The sequence below is a fragment of the Peromyscus leucopus genome, chromosome 15 (genome assembly GCF_004664715.2).
Source record: "Peromyscus leucopus breed LL Stock chromosome 15, UCI_PerLeu_2.1, whole genome shotgun sequence".
In the NCBI taxonomy this organism is placed as follows: Eukaryota; Metazoa; Chordata; class Mammalia; order Rodentia; family Cricetidae; genus Peromyscus; species Peromyscus leucopus.
Window position 1 is genome coordinate 38,131,965 of NC_051076.1, and position 23,415 is coordinate 38,155,379.

General features: G+C 40.9%; 1 protein-coding gene across 5 annotated transcripts in view; it reads left to right on the forward strand.

Annotated features, from left to right (window-relative positions):
- The first annotated feature begins 4,949 nt into the window (after window positions 1-4,949).
- Window positions 4,950-23,415, forward strand: part of LOC114689984 (rab GTPase-activating protein 1-like) — a 58,268-nt gene continuing 39,802 nt past the window's right edge. For 3 of the 5 annotated variants that reach the window (XM_028864475.2, XM_028864474.2, XM_028864472.2), the window contains exon 1: window positions 4,950-5,027. The gene's annotated coding sequence lies outside the window, so the exon portion shown is untranslated. Of the gene's footprint in view, window positions 5,028-5,068; window positions 5,090-5,550; window positions 5,696-23,415 lie in introns of those variants that run through there. The other 2 variants (XM_037211334.1, XM_028864473.2) reach the window with 2 other exon arrangements.

A 23,415-nucleotide genomic window follows, 5' to 3' on the forward strand; every position in this document is an offset into this window, starting at 1 on the left:
GTGGCTCTCTGAATTTGAAGCCAGCTCGGTCTACAGAGTGAGTTCCAGAACAGCCAGGGCTACACAGAGAAACCCTGTCTTGAAAAAACAAAACAAAACAAAACAAAAAACCCCCCAAAAGTTGAAAAAATACTTTGCCAAACTTGAAAAAAAAAAAGGGTTATTTCCACATTCTAGATAAGAGAGAACAGAGGCAGAGCATGGCAGGGAACTTGAGCATAAGCTAAAGATCAATGGCTCCCTTGAATAGGATTAAACACATGCTGTGAGATGGAGAGACTAAAAGGAAATACAAAATAACAACATGGGTAAATTTTAAATTACAATAAACACAATAATTATGAGTAGAAAAAGCAACATAAAGAAATATATTTTATAATTCCATTTATGGAAAATTTTCTTATTTTTGAGATAGGGTTTCACCCCAGGGTGATTTCAAACTCTCTTTGTAGCTAAGGATGATCTGAATTTCTTACATCATCTGATCCTCCAGCCTTGAACTCCATCCAGGTCCTGGGTATGTTGGTGTACCTGTACCTGGTTTATGTGGTGCTGGAATTCAAACAAGGGCTTTGTGTGTGCTAGGTAAATGCTCTAACAACTGTGTTAGCTCCCCAGCCCTAGAAGACTTTAAATGCAAACTAATCTATAGTAACAGCAGATTAATGGCTTCCTGAGGATGTGGGAGATAGGGCTAAAAGGAACGGAATAATCTTTTTGGGACGGTAACTATGCTTATTGTCTTGATTGTGGTGATGTTTTTAGATATGTATATATGCCAAAATTTGTCAAGTTTTACATTTCAAAAATGTATAGCTAATTGTCAATTATACCTTATAATCTGCAAAAAAGAAATGAAAAAAATATATAAAAAAATCTAAATCATTATCCAAGTAAACCTAACATCTCCTCTTTCCTACCCTTTATACAACTTAACTTTATACAATCTATTTTTTTTGAAGGAATTGCTTATCTATTCTGCAAAGATAGATAAGCATCTATCTTTTAGCTTAGGCTTGTCCACTAGCTCTTATAACTTAAATTAACACATAATTTTATTACTCTACATTCTACCACATGGCTTTTACCTCTCTCCCATTCTGTGTGTCTGACTTGTTCTGAGTCTCGATGGCGTCTCCCTGCCTTTCTCTGTCAGGAAGTCCTGCTTATCTCTCCTGTCTAGCAAATGGCTATTCAGTCTATTACATCAATCATAGCAACACATCTTTACACAGTGTACAAATATTCTGCAACACTTACCATACTATTTTCTCTACTTTTTATATACGGAAACATTTTTATGATACAAAAGAAGCCCTAGTCACTGTCTCAGAGGTTGGCTATCTCTTAGGGGCTGAATAGACATATACTACCCCTCCCCCACCCCCTTTCTTCCAAGGTAGTTTTGTTATTCACTAAAGAGGGTCACTGCCCTGGACAAAGAAAAGGAGTCTTGACAGTGAGATGAATTTTGGGCACCTCTACCAGGTATTGGTAAGTGTCAGTTTTATTTCTTACTAAATTCTATAAATAGTGAGTCAACTATTTGTCAAGAGACATTTACAGTCTGCCGGTCTCGCTAATGACTGAGAACATTTTCTGATTCTCATAAATATATTGCTTGACCCAAGTTGGGGTTGCCATTGTTGATGGTGGTGGTCAATGTCTTCCTCCTCATCCTTCTCTTCCTCTTCTTCAAGACAGGCTCTTACAGTGTAGCCCAAACTGTCCTGGAACTCACTATGTATCCCAGGCTGGTTGTGAATTTGTAGTGATCTTCCTGCCTCTGCCTTCCAAGTACTGGGATTACAGGCAGGAGCCACCATGACTGGCTGGTTGAATGTGTTCCTATTCAGCCTTAAAGGATGACTTTAATATCAACTTAGTTTGATGATTGTCTAGATTTCTTTGATTTTCAGCTCTAAAGTAAATGGAAGGAGGAAAGTTTTTCTTCCTATATTGTATCTTTTGCTACCTCTCCTTTCTTCAGGTAGCCAGTGTAATTTTTCTTCCTTTTTTTTTTTTCTTCTGTTTTTTGTTTTTGTTTTCTTGAGACAGGGTTTCTCTGTGTAGCCCTGGCTATCCTGGAACTTACTCCGTAGACCAGGCTGGCCTTGAACTCAGAGATTCATCTGCCTCTGCCTCCAAAGTGCTGGGATTAAAGGCAAAAGCCATCACTGTTCATCTTACTTGTGTCATTTTTCTAATCTTTCCAGTATCTCCCCCACCCCAAAGCAATAAAACAAAAAATGTGGCCATGTATTCCTGTAATCCCAGTGCTGGAAGAAATGGAGACGGGAAGTTTGCTGGAGCTTGCTGGTTGCCAGCCTAGCCAAGAAAATCAAGAGCTATAGGTTCAGTAAGAGACTGTCAAGAAACAAGGTAGACCTGGGCGGTGGTGGCACACACTTTTAATTCCAGCACCTGGGAGCAAAGCCAGGCGGATCTCTGTGAGTTCAAGGCCAGCCTGGTCTACAGAGCGAGATCCAGGACAGGCACCAAAACTACGACGGAGAAACCCTGTCTCAAAACAAACAGAAAGGAAGAAAGAAAGAAAGGAAGGAAGGAAGAAAGAAAGAAAGAAAAAGAAACAAGATAGAGAGCAATAGAAGAAGATGCTCAGCATCCTCTTTTGGCTTCTGAGTGTACACGTAAGCATATAACACACACACACACACACAAAAATATAAAATGTCTCACATATTAAACACACATACATGGTTACAAAAGCTTGTGCTACCACCGCCTGGCTCATGAAGTGCTTTTATTAGGGCAAGTTGATTTAAATAGAGCACATAACTTAAATAAAGTTTTTTAAAAGTGCAGTGATGTGTTCTCAGACATTATATAAACTAGTTTGGGAAAGGTTTGGGGCGTGGACAGCTTCCTTTGAAGGCCATCTAAAGTCTTATCAAATACAGTATATTCATTCCATTGAGAAAAACAGCCTTGGAAGAGTCATATCATACATAACTTTCCCTTCAATAATATATAATGAAAAATTTAGCCTTGACTGCAAGTAATAAAAAGCTAAACTCATTTTTAAAATTTAAAATAGCTAAGAAAGCATCTTGACTCAGAAGAATGACTAAATCTAGAGGAAGGCTTTAGGCTTAGTTCGAACTCTTTCACAATGTGTCAGCTTCACCTTCAGGCCAGTTTCCTTCATAGGAGCAGAGTGGTTGCAGTACCTATATCCACTCATCATGGCAGGTGGAGTGACAAAGACTTCCTTCCATTCTCCTCCAAACACAAGCCGTGCCTGGCCTTCTTCAGTGGCTAATATTGTCAGTTTGACAGGATACAGAGTTATCTGGGAGACAAGACTCTGGGTGTGCCTGTGAAGGATGATCCAGATTAGCTTAACTGAAGTGAGAAGACAGACTTTAATTGTGAAGTGGCACCCTGCTTTGGCCTGCCTAAGGTCTTGGACTGATTAAAAAGGAGAAAGTGAGCTAGCATTCATTGTTCTCTTTGTCAAATAACTTTGCTCCATTTAGAAGATACCAGAAGGCAACAACTATGGCTTTCTCGTGGTGTTGATTTTCTCATAGAGCCTGGCTCAGTATCTACTTCTTGCATATTTACAAAGAGACTCTGAAAGCTCGGAAATCAACAGATGATTTGTGTTATTTAAATCCTAACTTTATTAGGTATCAAAACTTAAAGCAGTCATTGAGTCAGGTCCAGGGTTAGGAAGGCTCTCAGGGTACAGAACTTAACAAAAATACCATCTGGAAAGGACCCAACAGGGAGGGAAAACCCAAATTAGTTGGAACACTATTGCTGTGACCAAGCATCTGTAGGCATTAACATTAAGAAAAAGGAGAAAAGAAACTTGGGTTTGAAAGTCTTTTGACAAAGGTTACATTTCTCAGGGTAGCTTTTGGATCTGCGTGGACAATAAGGACAGGGCAAGAGAAGTATAACAAAAGAGAATTTTCAACACAAGAATCCGTTCTAGAGCTCAAATCGCTTGATACATTTAACTCAAACAGTAACATTTACTGAATACTTCCTGTTAGCCCGGTAGAGGTCATCGTAAAAGACACATAAATGAATGAAGTAGGTCTTTCTGGAATCTCTAAAATATTTCACAGGTTAAGGTTACATATTTAGGCGCCATAAACCCGAGGAAAAATGTCCTAGGAGTTTCAGGGAATATACAGGTCATTTCTGGCTGCTTGATCTAGAAAGGAAGATAGTCACAGTTCAAAGATCAGTACAACATTTGTGGCAGAAAATAGATACTTCTCTAGCTTATCTGTCCTCCAAAATCTATTCTCTGAAAGCATAAAAGGTGACAGACCCTGCTGCCTTCACCCCAGTGTTCAGCGCTTTCCCTTGTGCTCATCTGAGTCTGGAGGATCCAATCAAGGGGGGCTCTTCGGGGCACAGAGACACCTTCAAAGGACGAAGAGTGAGAGTCCCGGGGAAGTTAGTCCTCCGAGGTGACTTACAGGCTGCACAGAATGGAAATATGTAAAACAGGTTTGTAAGGAAAGAATCTCCTCAAAAGGGAATAATTATCTTAGAACTCAGTCACTCTCGGGGCTGATTGGCAGGCGCCCGCGCTCCTGCAGGAGGGTCTCGCGCGCGCGCCTCCGCTCCTTTTTTTTTTTTTTTTTTTTTTTGCTCGCCTTCGGTCAGGTTTGTACTCGGCGCTCTCGGGGCCGAGCGGGGTCAGGCGGGGCTGGGTACGCGCGTGCGCGCCGCCGCCTTCGGCCGAGAAGGCGCCTCCGCCCTCGGGAGCGCGCACGCCGCGCCGAGGGGGGGGAACGGGCGCGCGCGCTCCCGCCGGCCGCCTCCTCCTCAGTCCGCCCCCTCCCTCGCCTCTTCCTGCCGGGCGGTCCTCTCCCTCCTCAGCCCGCTCCCTCCGCCCCGCTCCCTCCGCCCTCCCTGGGCTTCGGCAGCGGCGGCGGCGGAGTGAACGGGACGGGCCCGCCCGACCGCAGAGCTCTGGGCGGCGGGTGGGACTCGGACGTCTGACAGAGTTGTTGTTCCGGCAGCGGCCGCGGAGACGTGAGGTGAGGCGAAGGCGGCCTTCGAGGGGCCCGAGGGCGGCCTGACGGCGGGGAGCCGCGGTCCGGTGGGTCTGGGGGTTCCGCGCTGGTCTAGAGAGGGTCCGGGTGCGAGGCCCGGCCCTGGACCGGGATGCTGGGGGACCAGGGCGGAAGGCATCCGGCTGGCTCAGCGCCGTCGGCCGCCTCCGGGACACCCGGGTTCTCCGGGTAGCTGCTCGTCGCGGCGGGGCCGCCGGGCGGGAGGCGGGGTTGGCGCCCCTCACCTGGGGCGGGGTGGTGGCTCGGGCGGCCGCCGCCTCCCACTGTGCCCTCCTGACATTGCCGCCGCCCCCGCCGCCGGCTGCCGGGATGAGGCTGCTGCCGAGTTCTCGGTCCCAGCAACCCCGAGTCGGGGGGCGTGTGGACAGGGTTATTTTCTTACCTACTTGAAAGCGTCTGTTGGATCCCGTGTCCTTCCCCTTCCTCCGCCCCGCGCACTTTGCTCCGTTCCTGCTGGCGATGCTTGTGGTTTTACTGTCTGGGATAGACTGTTTTTTGGGCAGATCTCTACCTGCAAGAAATGCCCTGCTTCAAAGTTGACCGGGTGGGCCGTGACAGACACCCATCCACACCCCCGCTCATGTTGTGGGTGCTCCGTGTCTTGAAAACTGAGTCAAAGTTTCTGAGACTGGGTTAGTACTTTGCTCTGATCGCCAACGGTACAAGGCTGGGCAGTGCGTCAGCGTGTGGAAAGGGGCCACTGGCCATCAGGGGTGGTGGCCATGGAGCCAGGGGGCTGAACTGACAAGAGTTCGTTTCTGATCTCAAGACAGTTTCCTTCAGGTGCTTGTGTATTCTCTTTGGACTTGTCAGAGTTAGTTATACCAGAAAAAGACTCAAATTTAGGCGATCCTTTTTCAGAATTGATGGTATTATGCAAATAAAATGAATCGCTAACCTTTCGTTGATGGTAAGGATTTGATTGACATGTTTAGTGCTGTTTGAAAACTGTTTTCAAAGTCAAGCCTGCATTTTTGTCACTGGAAGATTTAGATTAATTTTAATGCATTTGAATTTTCTTGTGTATGAGAAGAGATAGATAGTTGATTGTTACAATTCAGGGAACACAATTTCATGAAAACCTTTAGGCTTTTCTGCTAGTAGTGTTTACATTTGACATGTGCTGCACTTCTGTAGAATAGCCAGTAGTTAGGATCAGAAGATCCAGGCATGAAGTTTGTGGTTACATTGGAAGTGGATTTTGCTCGTGGAAAATATTAGTTCACAAGCTGCTAAGAAAGGGAAATTGGCTTGTGATTAATTGTCTTGGTTGAGTGCTCTCTATGAAACTGACACTGAGGCTGCAAAGAAGAAAGGCTAGATGAATGTAATGTACACATTATTACAAAACTGTACTGCTTGGGAAGCGGGCTAAGACTTTGAGTTAGATTGATGCCCATACTAAATTAGTTCAAGATGTACTCTAATATTACTAAATCATCTGGGGGAGAAAATAGATGTAGTTGTGCATGGCTTATCTGTGAGATATTGTGCAGCTTAATTTGTGCCCTGGGAAGCTGCAAACAAGGTGGTAAGTTCCAGTACTGTTGAGCTCTCGAGGGGAATAGTAAACAATACAAACCAAGTGCAAAAGATAGGACTGTAGACCTGTGAACTTTCTTTCCTTCTCTTTTTAAACATTTCATGAAAAGTTCTGTATATGATGCTTGTGCTGTTCTGAGAATTTTTGGTTGTTTGATCATTGCTTCATGATTTATAACTTTTTTTTTTATTATTTGAGAGGTTAGGCAGTTTTTGTTGGTTTATTTATTTATTATTTAATTTTATGTGTATGAGTGTTTTGTCTCCATGTATGTCGGTGCACCCCTTCTGTGCCTGGTGCCAGAGGAGGCCAGGAGAGGGCATCAGATTCCCTGGAACTGGAGTTACAGACCATTGTTAGCACCATGTGGGTCCTAGAATTGAATCCAGGTCCTCTGGAGGATCAGCTAGTGCTCTTAAACTGCTGAGCTGTCTCTCCAGCCTTATTTACTTATTTTTTGAGACAGTCTTATATGGTAGCTCTGACTGGCCTGAAACTCACTATGTAGCCCACACTGACCTTAATTAAACTCATAGCACTCCTTCTCTCTCAGCTTCCTAAGTGTTGGGATTATGGACATGGACCACCAAGCCCAGCTGTATTTATCTTTGACTGACAAAATATTATTAAGCTTGAGAAACAAGAGTTTTCATTTCTCCCAGCTCATCAGTTCTGAATTTGTTACTTCTGAAAACTCTTTTCATTGCCTTACCGGAAACTTGATTTGCTATGTATTTGTTTGAATTCTCAAATACTGTAGTGAAGCTGAAAGTCCTAAGACTGGGGGAGTAGTGAAAAGAGGAAATTCTGTCGTTCCAAGTACAAATATTATGGGGGAGAGATTAACAGCCTTCTAGATACTGACTTTGAAGAAAGGAGCAGTTAGATATCAAAAATCTCTTGTGCAGGAGGTGTAGAACTGGGACTTCAGCCTACCATTTTCTTTTTGAAAATTCTTTTGAGATTTCTTCTCCCCTCCTTCTCCTTCCTTCTTTCTTTCCTTCTTTGTATGAGTGCTTTGCCTGCAAGTATGTACCGTGTGTGTGTGTGTGTGTGTGTGTGTGTGTGTGTGTGTGTACCCTGTAGATGCTGGGACCTCTGTAAGAGCAACATGTGCTCTTAACTGTTGAGCCAACTTTCTAGTCCTCAGCCACCATTCTTTAAGTGGTATGGCGATGAGGATGTTAGGAGATTGAAGTCAATACTGTAGCCTTTGGGAGTCCCAAAACAGAAAGCCCTCATCCTTATTTTACAAGTTTCAATCAGTTTTTGCATGTTTATAACATCTTTTAAACATTATTTTAAACTTTACTATAAAGTACACTGCCAAAACCAAACCAAAACAAGAAAAACATCAGACATTGAGATTAACGAGACCCAAAGTGTAACTTCTTATCTCATATAAATGAATCAGCCTTGGAGTTTGAGGATGATTGTCAGCCAAAGACTGAAGATAGGACTTTTTTTCCATATATATATATTTTGAGACAGGGTCTTGCTGTATAATCCATTGCAGGCTCCAGTTTACTATGTAACCTAGTCTGGGTTTGAGTCCTAGGATTTCACCACTGTGCCTGACCAACCCAGGGATTTCTCCATAGATAATCTTATAGTCATTTGCCACAACAAATGGAAACAGGAAAAACAGTTGAACCTGAGTAATGAAGACATTCTCATTAAAATTTTATTTAAAAAGATTTATTTATATGTATGAGTGTTTTGCTCACATGTCTGTCTGTGCACCACATGTGTGCCTGGTGCCCTTGGAGTTCAGAAGAGGGAATTGTAGTTATGGATGGTTGTGAACTACCACATGGGTGTTGGGAATCAAACCTGGATTCTCTACAAGGACAACAAGTGTTCTGAACTGCTGAGCCATCTCTCCAGCCTGATATACTAATTTTTTTGACTTGACTGCTTAGTTTTGACTCTGGAACTAATATTTGAATTGGGTGTAAGTATTCAGACATTAGTGGATCTTAGTAAATAACAGTTAATAGAGTTAAGCAGACTTATGTCTCAACATTTTCTTTTTTTGTTTTTTATTTACTTTCCATATTCTTATTCAGCCAACAAAATGTCACAATTGTTTGAATATAGCAAGTTCATGCTCACGCTGACTCATTTTTGATTATCTTTGGATTTTTAAAATATAGTGTTGGGGGATTTTCCTAGGAAACCTGTAGGCATATTTTTAGTTCATTTATAGTTAGATTTGGTCTAAGATTATTAATGTGCTTGAAACTTTGAGCCTTCTTATTTTATAAATAGTCTTAAAAATAGAAAACACACTTTTTATAAATACTCATGAAAAATCTGGCTACTGGCAGTGTTGTTGTGATAGACATAGTACAGCCAAAAATACATTTAGGAAACTTCTTTGCTCTTTATCCAGTTTAGTATGCTTAAGTAAAAAGTCAGAAAAGTATTTCAACAAAACTTGCTTTTCTCAGAGTATGAAGTCTAAACAGTAGTTTGTGAATTATGATTTCGTTTGCTTGTTTTAAGCTCAACAAGTACTACATGTCTTTAAGAGTAAATTAAGTAAAATGCTAATTCTAATAGAGGATCTTAGTAATAGAAGTCCCATTGGAAGATGTGAGCTTGTGTTGAAAATTTGGGGAAAATTAGGAATGAATTTTTTTTTTTTAACTGCACTGGTTTTTCTCTGTAAGCTTCTCAAGTGGTTGGGGGCATTGATACCAGTACCAGAATCATGTGAAATTTTTGTTTTTCATAATATAGGACACTTGGCAAAGGGAGTCATTGGTGTTAGTAGTAGTACCGTGTTAGTGTATTGTGTCATTCAGGCATATGAATCTGAACAAAGGCAGAGAACCTTGACCTTAGCTGATAATTTCTAAACCACATGCCTACTTCCCATAACTTATTTGTCTTACAGTGATATCAATAGATGTCTGTTATTTTCCTTTTTGAAGAGAGCTGTGAATTGCGATGCAGAGACCATGTAACTAAGAATAAGATTTATTGTTTTGTATACATGAAGGATACTGGGGATTGTTATGCTGAGCATTTATTAAACTGTTTTCACTATACTCCATGGGATAAAATATTGAATATCTTGCTTCTGCGCGCGTGTGTACACACACACACACACACACACACACACACACACACACACACACACAGACACACACATACTTGAAAGAACAGTTTGGTGAAATACTCCTTATCTTTTCAGGGCTGTGCTAATTGGCTCCTGAAACTTGGAACAGAAATTGTGCTAATCTCTTTTTACCTAGTTTTGTGTTTAGTGATATTGTCATAGTCTTGCTTGACTGGTCCTAGTGGAGTTGTTTATACCAGGGACAACCAGCAAATAGTATAAGTTGGAACCCCTGCCATAGCTAATTGTAAAATGTAAAGCACATTACTGGCTGTAAAACACTTGAAATATTCTTTTCATGTCATTTATGAAAAGATGCCAGTAGTTAACTTTCTAATTAATTTTACACTCAAGTAAGGATTACCAGCCTCATTTAAAATAAGCAACACCCCCATTAACATTCAAAATAAATGAACAAATGGATGGACTGACAGACATACAAACTAGTTTAGCATACTTTTCTAATCTGCAGTTGAGCATAAAAAAAAAAGTTGCCGGGCGGCGGTCGCACACCTTTAATTCCAGCACTCGGGAGGCAGAGCCAGGCAGATCTTTGTGATTTCGAGGCCAGCCTGGTCTACAGAGCGAGATGCAGGACAGGCACCAAATCTACATGGAGAAACCCTGTCTCAAAAACAAAACAAAACAAAACAAAACAAAACAAAACAAAACAAAACAAAACAAAAAACTAAAACCCAAGATTGTATGGGTGGTTATTGGTAAAGTCAGGGTTCTGGATTGGTTCTCAGTACCTCTGTTTTTGTCTGCCTCAAAAAGGCAGACTTTCACATAGCCAAAAGTTACCTCAAATTCCCTTTGAGATGATCTTGAACTCCCAGTGCTTTTACTTCTACCTCTCAAGTCTGAGGATTACAGACATGCATCAGCTAATAGTGGGCTTCTGTCCTTTCCTAACCCAAGCATTTATTGATTTCAGCTCCAGGACTCTGTTAAGCAGTAAGCAGTTTGAATAGAGATGAATAAGGCGTGATCCTTGACCTTGGAGCCTTCATGCTTATGTGGGGGATTAAATATGGGAATACAGGTATAATGTAAGCCAGAAAGTAATGGGTAGTAAAGAGAAAGTAATACAATAGTTTAGAGAAATGGGAAAAATGACCATAGTGGTAGGGATAGGGAAAGAGGACGTTTTCACTGCTTAGAAGAATGGGTAGAATTTTGAACTTGTGAGAATAAAATGACTAGTTTGGAGGGAAACTTACTGGGCCATGAACTTGGGTGATCAGAGGCTTAGAGGCATGGGCAGGGCAGAGTAGTGAAAGAGCTAGGTGACCCTCAGATGGTTAAGAGCCTAGAATGTGTTTTTCTTCTGCTTTAGGCTTATCTTTTGTTTTATATCTAGAGTCATCTAGTACTTCTTAGCATTAAGCATGCTTTATATGCTGTGTTCCTGATTAAAACGTGACCTTGAGAGTGGTTAAGTATATTTACAGTAAAAGTTGAAGAGAAAAATTGAAGTGTTAGAGAGAAAAAAAAACCCAATAACTGGCATTCATTGGTTTTCAATGTGTTTGAAAGACACAATCTTTTTGAAGATATTAGTGTTTTTCTTTCATTTTGGTTTGTTCAGTAGACAGCATCAAATTGACTATACCAGAGCAGGAAGTAATTTTGTTTTCAAAGATCTTCTAAAATGTGGTTTCTAAATGACTGGGTCTCACATTTTTGAGGCTGTTTCTGGTTCAGGCAGAAAGGTAGTTTTTGAACTACTGGCTTTAGAATTTAGGGCAGCAAGACAGAATTTCATATCAAATCCAGATGGGAGAGATTGAGTGAGTAAGGGTGTTTTGTGTGTTTGTGTATGTGCATGTCTATGTTTCCATGTGTGTATATGTCTTTTAATGTGTTCATATGGGTGGGGATGTGTGTATAGAGGTCAGAGGTCCTGTATCTTCCCTGATGGCTTGCTTTCCACCTTATGTATTGAGGCAGGGTCTCTTGAACCGAGAACTTGTTGATTGTGCTAGTCTAGCTTTCCAGATTGTTCCAAGGATTATTCCTTGCCTCCATATCTGACCTCTGGGGTTACAGATGTGCTTGACATGTACTTGGGTTCTGGGGACCTCATGTTTTTGTAGCAAATATATTGCCCACTGAACTATCTTCTCAGTCCTGAGGGATTGATTCTTAACTCCAAAAGATTTCTGTATTAATTATTGACAGTTAGTATGATTGACCATGTTTTAAAGTATTGTGTGGAGTATACCTTGTTATGCAGGGCCACTGGGTGGCTAGAAATGAAGATACATGGCAGTGAGTTCTATTTGTTTATCAGACCGAAGCACTGGGGGCAGGTCTCAAGCTTTTCTGTCTGCTGATTTCACACTTACTGCTTCTAACTAAAACCATGCATAGTTTGAAGGAAGGTTGCTTCTCTTTGACCCTCAAGTTCTGTGAAGGTAAAGGTCCTCTTTAGTGTTGCCCAGGTAACAGCACACACAGGCTTTGATAGCTCATCACTGAAGTGTGTGGAAATTTTTGGAAATCTTGGAATGAAGTTGCTATAGTAAATAACTGCTTGATTGGTAAAACACTGAGTTTTGGGTATGAGCCTTGGTTCCAAAATAAATAAGAATTGTGTCATTGCTAAACTGTTTTTCTCATTTATTTAAGCTTCTGATATGTTAACTATTTTGTTATGTCATTTTAGACAGTTGCAGCTGTCTCATGAACTGTTCTACAAGACAGACAAGACAGCACACCCAAAAAAGCTGAGTTTAGATGCAACATGCCACCATACTTTATATAAATTGAGTAGCTGCTTATGTCACCACAGTTTTTTTTTCTTTCTTTTTGAGATATAGTTGTAGATGTAACTGTCTTGTTAAATAAACACAGAGCCAATGCAGAGATGAAAGCCCAAGAGGTCAGAGCAATAGCTAAGCGCTAAAAACCTTACCCTTCACTGCTGCTGCTGTCCTCCTCAAGGGTAAGGTTTTTAGCGCTCTGTGTTTCTTACTTAACAAGACGGTTACATCTACACATAGTAGGTTTTACCAATTTAGATTCTTAAAATTCCTTCAAATTTTCTATCATTTTTTTTAAAAAAATAAAATGTGATGTTGATATCCTTAATTTAAATGGTGCTCAGTTCTAAGGTTGTTCACATGATATTAGTTGTTGGAATTTGTGGTGAAAATATGGGCTGCTTGGTGAATGACTGAAAATGTGCATGCAGTTTGGCTCCTTGAAAACTGTTATACGAAAGTAAGGTAAAACCCAAATAGAGTTTTTGTATTCCAAATTCCTGGGGAAGAAACACATTTTATAGGACAAGTGTAGAATTCATTAATGTATCAGTGAAAAATTTCTCGATGTCTGTCATACCTTCAATTCAGACTTATTTTTGCACATTATACAAACATACTTTTTAAAACTTTTATTGATCTCTCTTTCTCTTCAAGACAGGTCTCTGTGTAACAGCCCTGGCTGTCCTGGAACTTGCTCTGTAGCCTAGGCTGGCCTTGAACTCACAGAGACCCACCTTCCTCTGCCTCCTGAGTGCTGAGATTAGAAGTGTGCACCACCACTGCCTGGCTTTTATTGATACTTTGTGGATTTCATATCATGTATCCCAATCCCACTTACCTCCCTGTCCCCTTGAGTCTGCTCTTAGCCCTTGCCATCTTCTTCTCCAAAACAACACCAAATTTAGAAGAAAAGCAAACAAACAAACAAAAAACCCCAAACAAAACAAAGAAACGAACAGACAAACAAAAAGAAAAAAAAAAGCAATCTTGTCGTGGAAGCTGTAGTGTGACCCAATGAGTCACACAGTTTACCCTTTAGTCCACTTATCTTTACTTGCAAGTGTTCATTGCCACGAGTCATTGGTTTGGCTTGAGGCTTCTGGCTTCTACTATACCACAGTTAATGGGTTCTCACTGGGGCAAACAGACTTATTTTTACACATTATACAAGCAGCAAACATTTTTTTTTTTTTCCCCCTGAGACAGGGTTTCTCTGTGTAGCTCTGGCTGTCCTGGAACTCACTTTGTAGACCAGACTGGCCTTCAACATAGAGACCCACCTGCCTCTGCCTCTCAAGTGCTGGGATTAAATTCATGTGCCATCATCACTTGGCTCAACAATTTTGTAAAAAATTCAGACCAGTGGTTTTCAGTTTTAAGGTTTAAGAGGCATATAACCCCAACTTTTTTTTTTTTTTTTTGGTTTTTCGAGATAGGGTTTCTCTGTGTAGCTTTGCGCCTTTCCTGGAACTCACTTGGTAGCACAGGCTGGCCTCGAACTCACAGAGATCTGCCTGGCTCTGCCTCCTGAGTGCTGGGATTAAAGGCATGCGCCACCACCGCCCGGCTTAACCCCAACTTTTAATAAGCCATGTTGTAGAGTGTTTATTCTATACTTTAAGATGAATTTAGTAAGAACTTTGAAAAAGTGTAAATGGTTCTGAGAATGGTTACTAGATGTATGTGTGTTGTATTTCTTTTTTTTTTTTTTTTTTTTTTTTGGTTTTTCGAGACAGGGTTTCTCTGCGTAGCTTTGCGCCTTTCCTGGAGCTCACTTGGTAGCCCAGGCTAGCCTCGAACTCACAGAAATCCGCCTGGCTCTGCCTCCCGAGTGCTGGGATTAAAGGCGTGCGCCACCACCGCCCGGCGTGTGTTGTATTTCAAGACAGCATCTTACTGTGTAGCCTGGACTGGTTTCAGAGTCTTTAACCTTTTTTCTGCCCCAGCCTCTTGTGTATTGTGATTACAGGTGTATACCATGACTCTTGGCTCCATGGTACTTTAAATGGTTTTTGTCGCTGTAATTGAGTAGGTTATTTTTCTTGGTATACTGTGATTAGAGTGTATTCATAAATCAATGAAAAATTAACTATTGCATGGGGCCTATACATATGTTGGCAGACAATATGATTTCTGAGGCTCCTTTAGAGCAGTCCTTCTCAACCTTGCAAATGCTGTGACCCTGTAATACAGTTCCTCATGTTGTGTTGACCCTCAACCATAACATTTTTTTTTGTTTCTATGTCATAACTGTTATTTTGCTTCTGTTGTGAATCGTTAATATTTTTGGAGATAGAGGTTTGCCAAAGGGGTTGCCACCCACAGGTTGAGAACTGCAGTTTTAGTGTTGTTTAGTGACTTAGCAGCTATTTGCCAATAGACTTCATCAATCTTGCCTCATGAAAAGATATATAGTCTATCATTTTAAATCCTTGTTTTATCTTTGTTCCACTATCACTAGTCATGTTTGGAATCATGTTTTCCTTTGCTTCTGATCTATTACAAAGAAACATTATCAAGTCACAGTGAAGAGTAATTTAGTCAAATGTCTTACTTTCTCCAACGTTTTACACTGCCATACCTTAACACTACCCTTGATCGTAGCTAAAAGGCTGAGAAGCAATCCACCTTCATATTGAGAGTCTACTTTAACAATAACTAAGGCTAACATTAGCTTCCTAGCAAGGCTAATGGAAAAATAGAATTAGATATCATTATTATTTAAATTTTAGGTTCACTTATTTGCTATACTGGTTAGTTTTTATTTAGACACAAACTAGTCATTTGAGAAGAGAGAACCTCTAATTGAGGAATTACCTCCATGAAATTGGCCTGTGGCTTGTCTGTGGGCCATTTGATTAATGATTGATGTGGGAGAGCCCAGCCCACTGTGGGCAGTGCAGCCTTTGTGCATGTGGTCCTGGGTTGTGTAAGAAAGCTGGTTGAGCATAAGTGAAAGAGCAAGCCAGTAGGCAACTTTCCTCCATGGTTTCTGGTTTAGGATCCTCTCTTGATTTCCTGTCTGGGCTTCCCTCCATGATGAATTGTGACTTCTAAGATGCAATAAATTCTTTTTTCTCCACATCGCTTTTGGCCACAGAAAAGTAACCAGAACATTTGCTAATAAGAAGTGATTCTGAAGAAACTTACTGCATGGGTTCTACAACTTAGTTTTCGTTGACTCTAGGCATCTTAGTTTTCTTTTAAATTTCTGACACATATATTTCTTGTCAACATTGTCATTAGTTTTGATAGGTGAAATAGGTTTTACCTGTCAATTTCCCTTTTTGGGTATGGATTTCATTAGATTTTGGGCTTTGTTCCATTGAGGGTTTTTTTTTTTTAAACCTTAGCAATTTTTTTGCTTTTTGGTATTTTTGCTTTGACAAAGATAAAAACAGTACCTTTTACTGACAGTTGTCATAGCAGATGTTTTTTAAACCTAGCACTAAGGAGGCAGAGGCAAGAGAACTGCTTCAAGTTTGGAGACAGTGTGATTTCGAGTGAGATCTAGACTAGCAAGGGACACATAGCAAGACCATATCTCAAAAGAGAAAAGCAAAGGAAACAAAACAAAACAAAAACTTCAGAAAAAAAGGGAGAAATTATTAGTTGTTCATTATGGAGGGAGAGGAATAGTTGTTAAGGTATAAATAGCTAAGAGCATTTTTGGTTTTGTGGAAGACAATGTAAGTGGAATTCAGGACCTTAATTCTTGGTGTAGTGCTGCTGTGAGATTCAGACAGAATAAATTTTAGGTCAAAGTTTCTTTTTTGTTCTGTGTATAAAAATAACAAGCCAGCATTATTTATATCAGAGTAGTTATTATATAAGATAATATACATTATATAGTTAATATTTTTTCCTTAGATTTATTTATTTTATGAGTATGAGTGCTTTTCCTGCATGTATGTATGTACACCATGTGTGTGCCTGGTGACAACACAGGTCAGAAGAGGGTGCCAGATCCCCTGGATCTCGAATTACAGATGGTTGTGAGCCTCCATATGGGTACTGGGAACCAAACCCAGGTCCTCTGCAAGAGCAATAAGTGCTCTGAACCTCTGAGCTATCCTATAAGTAAGTGTATGAAGTAGGAACCATTATGTGTTGCTAGTTTGCAAATCAGAAAGTGGTCTTAAAGAATTCTAACAACTTACCTAAGATCACATAGGTCATTATAGAGCTTTCTTACTCCTAAATTTGTCCCATATTGACTGTAAGCAACTTCTCTGTATTGATTACTTGTAAACAATCTTGATAATACTTGTGGTAGTTTGAATGTAATTGGTCCCCATAAGCTCATAGGCAGTGGCATTATTAGGAAGTGTAGCTTTTTTGGAGTAGATGTTGTCTTGTTGGAGGAAATGTGCCACTGTGGGTTTGGGCTTTGAGGTCTCCTTTGCTTAAGCTGGGCTCAGTGTGACACTTAGACCACTTCCTGTTACATATGTCAAGATGTAGAATTCTCAGCTCCTTCTCCAGCATCATGTCTGCCTGCATTCCGCCATGTCACACCATGATGATAATGTACTAAATCTCTGAAAATGTAAGCCACCTCAGTTAAATGCTTTTTCTTTATAAGAGTTGCCATGGTCATGGTGTCCCTTCACAGCAATAGAACACTAAGACATATGCCTTTACCTATTTTATAAGGGGTGGCCATATTCATTTTATTAGATCTTATCTGAAATTTTGTATTGTGTTAAGTTTTAATTAATGATCAATAGTACCATAGGATAACAAATGAAAATTTGAATGACTCTGAGATATAGAAGACATATTTTCTGTTTGTGTAGAGGATCAGTGAATAAAATGAAGAGGAAGACAGAAATATAAGGGTGTATCAGACAAACATGAATTAGATGATTTATAATATTTTGAGTTCCTTCTTTTCTAAATCAAGAGTATTATATCTAAGTGATATTAGGTGGCCTATAAAATTCTTTCATCATCAATAGTTCATGAGTCAAAAAAGAGAAAATAATATAGATAAAGAAGGACAACATTTATGAGTCTGTCTCCACCTTCCTCTTCTCTACTTTGTATGCGTGTTTGATTACGTTTGTTATTGTTAGAAACTACTATGACTTTTTGGTTTTTCGAGACAGGGTTTCTCTGTGTAGCCCTGGCTGTCCTGTAGATCAGGCCAGCCTGGAACTCAGAGGTTCATCTGCCTCTGCCTCCCAAGTGCTGGCATCAAAGGTGTGCACCACTGCCATCTGGCAACCTTTTGTTTTCTTAAAAACAATCCCTCTATTCCAGATATGCAAAGTTAGAATAAGTGCAGAGACCAAGATGATGTTAGTCACATGAGTCTTCAGTCCTGATATTGTGTGAATTGATAAGCCACTTTTGATAACAAGTGATAGATTGTGATTGTAAAATTTGTTAATGTTTTTTCATTTTTAAGCCATCCTCAAAGGAAATCGCATATGAGGGTGCCTCCTGGTAGCCCAGCAGATCCATTTAAATGGATTTGTGTTTTCACCAACAGAGAACTGGTAACTTTTGAGATTAGTAGACATGTACTTGATTTGTTCTGCAATTCCTGGCAGAAGGAGTTTGCTTTTTCTTGTCTCTGTTGCTCAAGTTTGTCATTGATTGGCTTCATGTAATATTTGATTAATATCTCATAGGCTTCTTCTTCTTTTTTTTTTTTTTTCCTAGATAGGGTTTCTCTATGTAGCTTTGGAGCCTGTCCTAGAATTCACTCTGTAGCCCAGGCTGGCCTCGAACTCACAGAGATCTGCCTGCCTCTGTCTTTGGAATGCTGGGATCAAAGGTGTGCCCCCCCCCCCAGGCCTCTTTTGTGAAACTGGTTTCATGAAAGTTCATTGTAATATCAATGCCAGTGATTATTGTACTTTGGGCTTCAGGGCCTTCATTGAAGGCATTTCTACCAATGACAGCCATCAGTGGTGCCTTCTTCCAGCAGATTGACTTCTCCACCTCCAGGCATATCCTGTTGGCCATCTCTAGGTTCTTATTTCAGAGGTCATCTGACTGTGTTGGATGAGGCCTAGGAGGTGACAACAATACTAACTTGGACCTTAGAACTCAAAGCTGCCTAGTGCTTCCTGAGCATGGCTGGGGGATGAGTTGGGTAAGGTGAGGAGGAAAAAGGACTCCTTTTAATGTTTAGTGCTATGTAGAGATGTACATGTAAACAAAGTTTTTGGATAACTTTTTACTAATTTGGTTCTTTGGCAGTTTCATACACATATATAATGCATTGTGATTATTTTCTCCACTACTCTTATCTTTTCTCCCTCATATTTCTTTTCTTCTTCTTCTCCTCCTCCTCCTCCTCCTCCTCCTCCTCCTCCTTCTTCTTCTTTTTGGTTTTTTCGAGACAGGGTTTCTCTGTGTAGCTTTGCGCCTTTCCTGGAACTCGCTTTGGAGACCAGGCTGGCCTTGAACTCACACAGATCCTCCTGCCTCTGCCTCCCGAGTGCTGGGATTAAAGGCGTGCGCAGCCGCCGCCGCCCGGCCACTTTTCTTCTTTTTTTAAAGATTTATTTATTTATTATGTATACAGTGTTCTGCCTGCATGTATGCCTACACGCCAGAAGAGGGCACCAAATCTCAGTATAAATGGTTGTGAGCCACCATGTAGTTGCTGGGATTTGAACTCAGGACCTCTGGAAGAGCAGCCAGTGCTCTTAACCTCTGAACTATCTCTCCAGCCCTTCTCCCTCATATTTCTGTCACCCTCACCCCCTACAAATTTTACAATCACGGGGGTGGGGATTTAGCTCAGTGATAGAGCGCTTGGAAATTTCAGCTCTGGAAAATTTTTTTTTTCTACAATCACTGTCATTGATTGGCTTTCAGATTTATGACTTTTGGTTTTGTTTTTGACCCATTTAGTTTATCCAAAGCCATCTGTATGACCATTGGGTTGAACCCGTTGGAGTCTGGTGAGACCATCAGTGGATGCACAACAGAACACAATGGTTCCCCTTCTTTCAAAATCCGTTAGTAGCAAATAGTTCATCAGTGAGGGATAGGGTGCCTTGATCCTTTTCTCTATCCATGGCTGGCTGTTGACAGGCCTATTCATCATGTGCAGCTGTAGTACAGCAATCCACAGTTGCTGTGAATTCATGACTATAATGGTTGTGTTGTGCTTAGAAACTGGCATTTTGCTGCAGCTTGTCTTTGTGTTCTTGATCTTATATTATTTCTACTCCCTTCTGCTGATTAGTTTTTGGCAACTTGACACAAACTAGATTCAACCAAGACGGAACCTCAGTTGATGAATTCCTTCATTAAATTGGCCTGTGTGCACATCTGTGGGGCATCGGGAATACCCAGCCTACTGGTGGGTGGTGCCACCCTGTGGGCAGGTGGTTCTGGGTTGTATGAGAAAGCAGGCTGAGCAAGCATGAAAAACAAGCTAGTAAACAGTATTCCTCCATTGTTCTGCTTCAGTTCTTGCCTCCAGGTTTCTGCCTTGAGTTCCTGCCTTGACTTACTCCAATGATGGACTATAGCTTGTAAAGTGAAATAAACCCTTTCCTCCAGAAGTTGCTTTTGGTCAGTGTTTTATCACAACAATGGGAAGCAAACCAGAACACCCCTCTTCCAGAATGTTCTTCAACCTTAGAGAGGAATATATAACTGTCATGTTTCAGGCTAAGTCCTCAACCTTCACTTAATCTCAGCACCTTGTACAGCTGGAAGTCTCTGTATTCACTACTGTTCAATGGAAATAGAGGCTTCTCTGATCAAGGCTTAGAATAGCATTTTTTTTTTTAGTATAAACATAAATATGTGGGAGGTGGTTGGATGCAATGCCAATATAGCTAAATGTGGTGGTTTTAATAGGCTCATATATTTCAATGCTTAGTCAGTAGGGAGTGGCACTATTTGAAAGGATTATAAGGATTAGGAGGTGTGGCTTTGTTGGAGGAAGTGTTTCACTGAGGGTGGGCTCTGAGGTTTCAAAAGCTCATGCCAAGCCTAGTGACTCTTTTTGCTTGTGGACAGAATCTCTCTCAGTTACTTCTCCATCATCATGCCTGCCTTGCCACCATGCTCCCTGCTGCCATGTTCCCTGTCATGATGATAATGAATTAAGCTTCTGAAACTGTAAGCAAATCTCCAGTAAATGCTTTTATTTATTTATCCATCTATTTATTTGTTTATTTTAAATAAGACTTGCTGTGGTCATGGTATCTCTTCACAGCAATGGCACAGTGACTAAGACACTAAATAACAGTATTAAGTTAACATGCTAGGGTCTATCTATGACCTCCCTCACCATGGGATTTTGACTGGGGTTTACAGTATCAGGCATGAGTTCCCTCCTTTTGAGCAGGCCTCAAGTCCAGTCAGAGGGTGGTTGGTTATCCTTATGACTTTCATGCACTGTTGCAAAAATGGCCATATCTTACCTGGTGGGTTGATATTGTAATTCATAGGGTTCACAGCTGGGTAAGACATTGATGGACTTTGTTCTCTAGCAGCCCGCATAGGTAGGGAGGAAGCTTTTCTTTGCTTTCTTTTGGTTTTTTTTTTTTTTTTGAGACAGGGTTTCTCTGTGTAGCTTTGTGCCTTTCCTGGATCTCGCTCTGTAGACCAGGCTGGCCTCGAACTCACAAAGATCCGCCTGCCTTTGTCTCCTGAGTGCTGGGACTAAAGGTGTGTGCCACCACCGCCCGGCGAGAGGAAGCTTTTCAGCTCAGTTAAATTTCTGTAGGCTATGCAACCAAGGTATATGTTATATTCAATAGTTTTAGCATCTGGGTCTTTTTTTTTTTTTTTTTTTTTTTTTTTTTTTTTTTTTTTTTTTTAGAGACAGGGCTTCTCTGTGTATTTTTGGCGCCTTTCCTGGAACTAACTCTGTAGCCCAGGCTGGCCTTGAACTCACAGAGATCTGCCTGCCTCTGCTTCCGGAGTGCTGGGATTCAAGGCGTGTGCCACCACTGCCTGGCCTAGTTATTTTTTAAATTATAATTTTTCTTTGTTCTTGAGAATTTCATACTTTTATACAATGAAATATCATACTTACCATCATTTCCCTTTTCCAGCTCTCTCCATATCCTTCCAACATGTCCCTTCCCAACTTTATGCCTCTTCACCACTTTTTGATAACTCATTAAGTCCAGTTACTCTTGTCAATATGTGCATGGATATGAGCTCATCCACTGGAGCATGGGGGACCTACCAATGGAAGAATATCCTCAAAAAAGGATGATTCTTTCTCCAACAACTAATTGGCTGCTGGGAGCACTTTGTTAAGGATTAGGGCTTGTAGAATACCTTCCCCATTCATGTTAGAATTTAAGATGGCTTTATTTTGTGCATGTTATCAACAAATGTTGGAGTTGAGGAGTGTAATAGCCATGTGTTCTCCAAAAGACAGCATTTCACTGCATTTCTCCTCATTCTCTGGCACTTAACATCCTTTCTACCTCCTCTTCCATGCTATTCTTTAAGCCTTCGTGGGTTGGAGTAGAGGGAGGTGTTATAGATATGTTCCCATTTAGGGCTGAGCCCTCAGTCTCTTACTCTTAGCACTTTGACCAGTTATGCATCTGTTTTAGTTAGTGTTTCTATTGCTGAAACACTGTGACCAAAAGTAACTTGGGGAGGAAAGGGCCTATTTCATTCACTCTTCCATATAACAACAATTTGTCATAGTCAGGGTTACTATTGCTGTGATGAAACACCATGAAAAAAACCTAGTTGGAGAGGAAAGGGTTTATTTGACTTACACATTACTGTTCAACATTGAAGGAAGTCAGGACAGGAACTCAAACAGGGCTAGAACCTGGAAGCAGGAGCTGATGCAGAGGCCATGGAGGAGTGCTGCTTCCCCATGGCTTGCTCAGCCTGCTTTCTTTGGTGCCTCCCACATCAATAATTAAAAAAATGCCCTACAGGCTTGGCTGCAACCTTATCTTATGGAAGCATTGCGGTTCCCTTCTGTTAGATGACAATAGTTTATTTCAAGTTGATATAAAACTAGCCAGCAGCACACAGTTCACTGTAGAAAGTAGGTAGTGTGGGAAATCAGACAGGGTGGGAAGCTGGAGGCAGGATCTGATGCAGAGGCCATGGAGGAGTGCTGCTTACTGGCTTGCTCCTTATGGATTGCTCAGCCTGCTTTCTTATAGAACCCAGGGCCACCAGCCCAGGGTGATAGCACCTCCCATGCGGGCTGGGTCCTCTCACATCAATCACTAAGAAAATGCTTTACAGGCATATCTAAAGCCAGATCTTATGGAGATATTTTCTCAATTGAGGTTCTTTCTTGGGTGACTGTAGCTTTGTGTCAAGTTGACATAAAAACCAGTCAGCACAGCATCTCTGCGCTGATTGCTGGCCATTGCAAAGAAAAAAAAAACTTCTCTAACCAAGGGTAAAAGCAACATAGGTCTATTAGTGAATATAAACACCAATATTTAGAAGGTGATTTGATAACATGTCCATTTAGAAAAATAACAACAGCAGGCTTTACCTTAGGGCCTATGACCTCCTCAGCCATGGGCTTTTGAGTAGGATTTCAGTACCAGAGATGAAATTCCCTTTTATGCAGTGGGTCTCAAATCCAATCAGAAATTAGTTAGGTACCTTGAACAGTCAGGCCACTGTTGGAACAGTAGATACATGTTGCCTGGAAGGTCAGCATTATAAGATGAAGAGTTCATTGACAGCTAATGTCACTGATGTCTTTTCTTCCCTAGCAGCCTCTATAGTACCTTCTAACACCATGAAAGCTAGCCAGCAGGGAGGAAGTTTCCTGGTCAGTTTGAGATTGATTTCTCTGTCTTATAGCCAGAGAGACACCTAAACTTTCATTCATTTATCTATTGATAGATGCCTTTAGGTTGTTTCTACTTTGAGAATAATGTTGCAGTGTGAATGCAGATCTCTCTAGGATGTTCTAATTTCATTTCA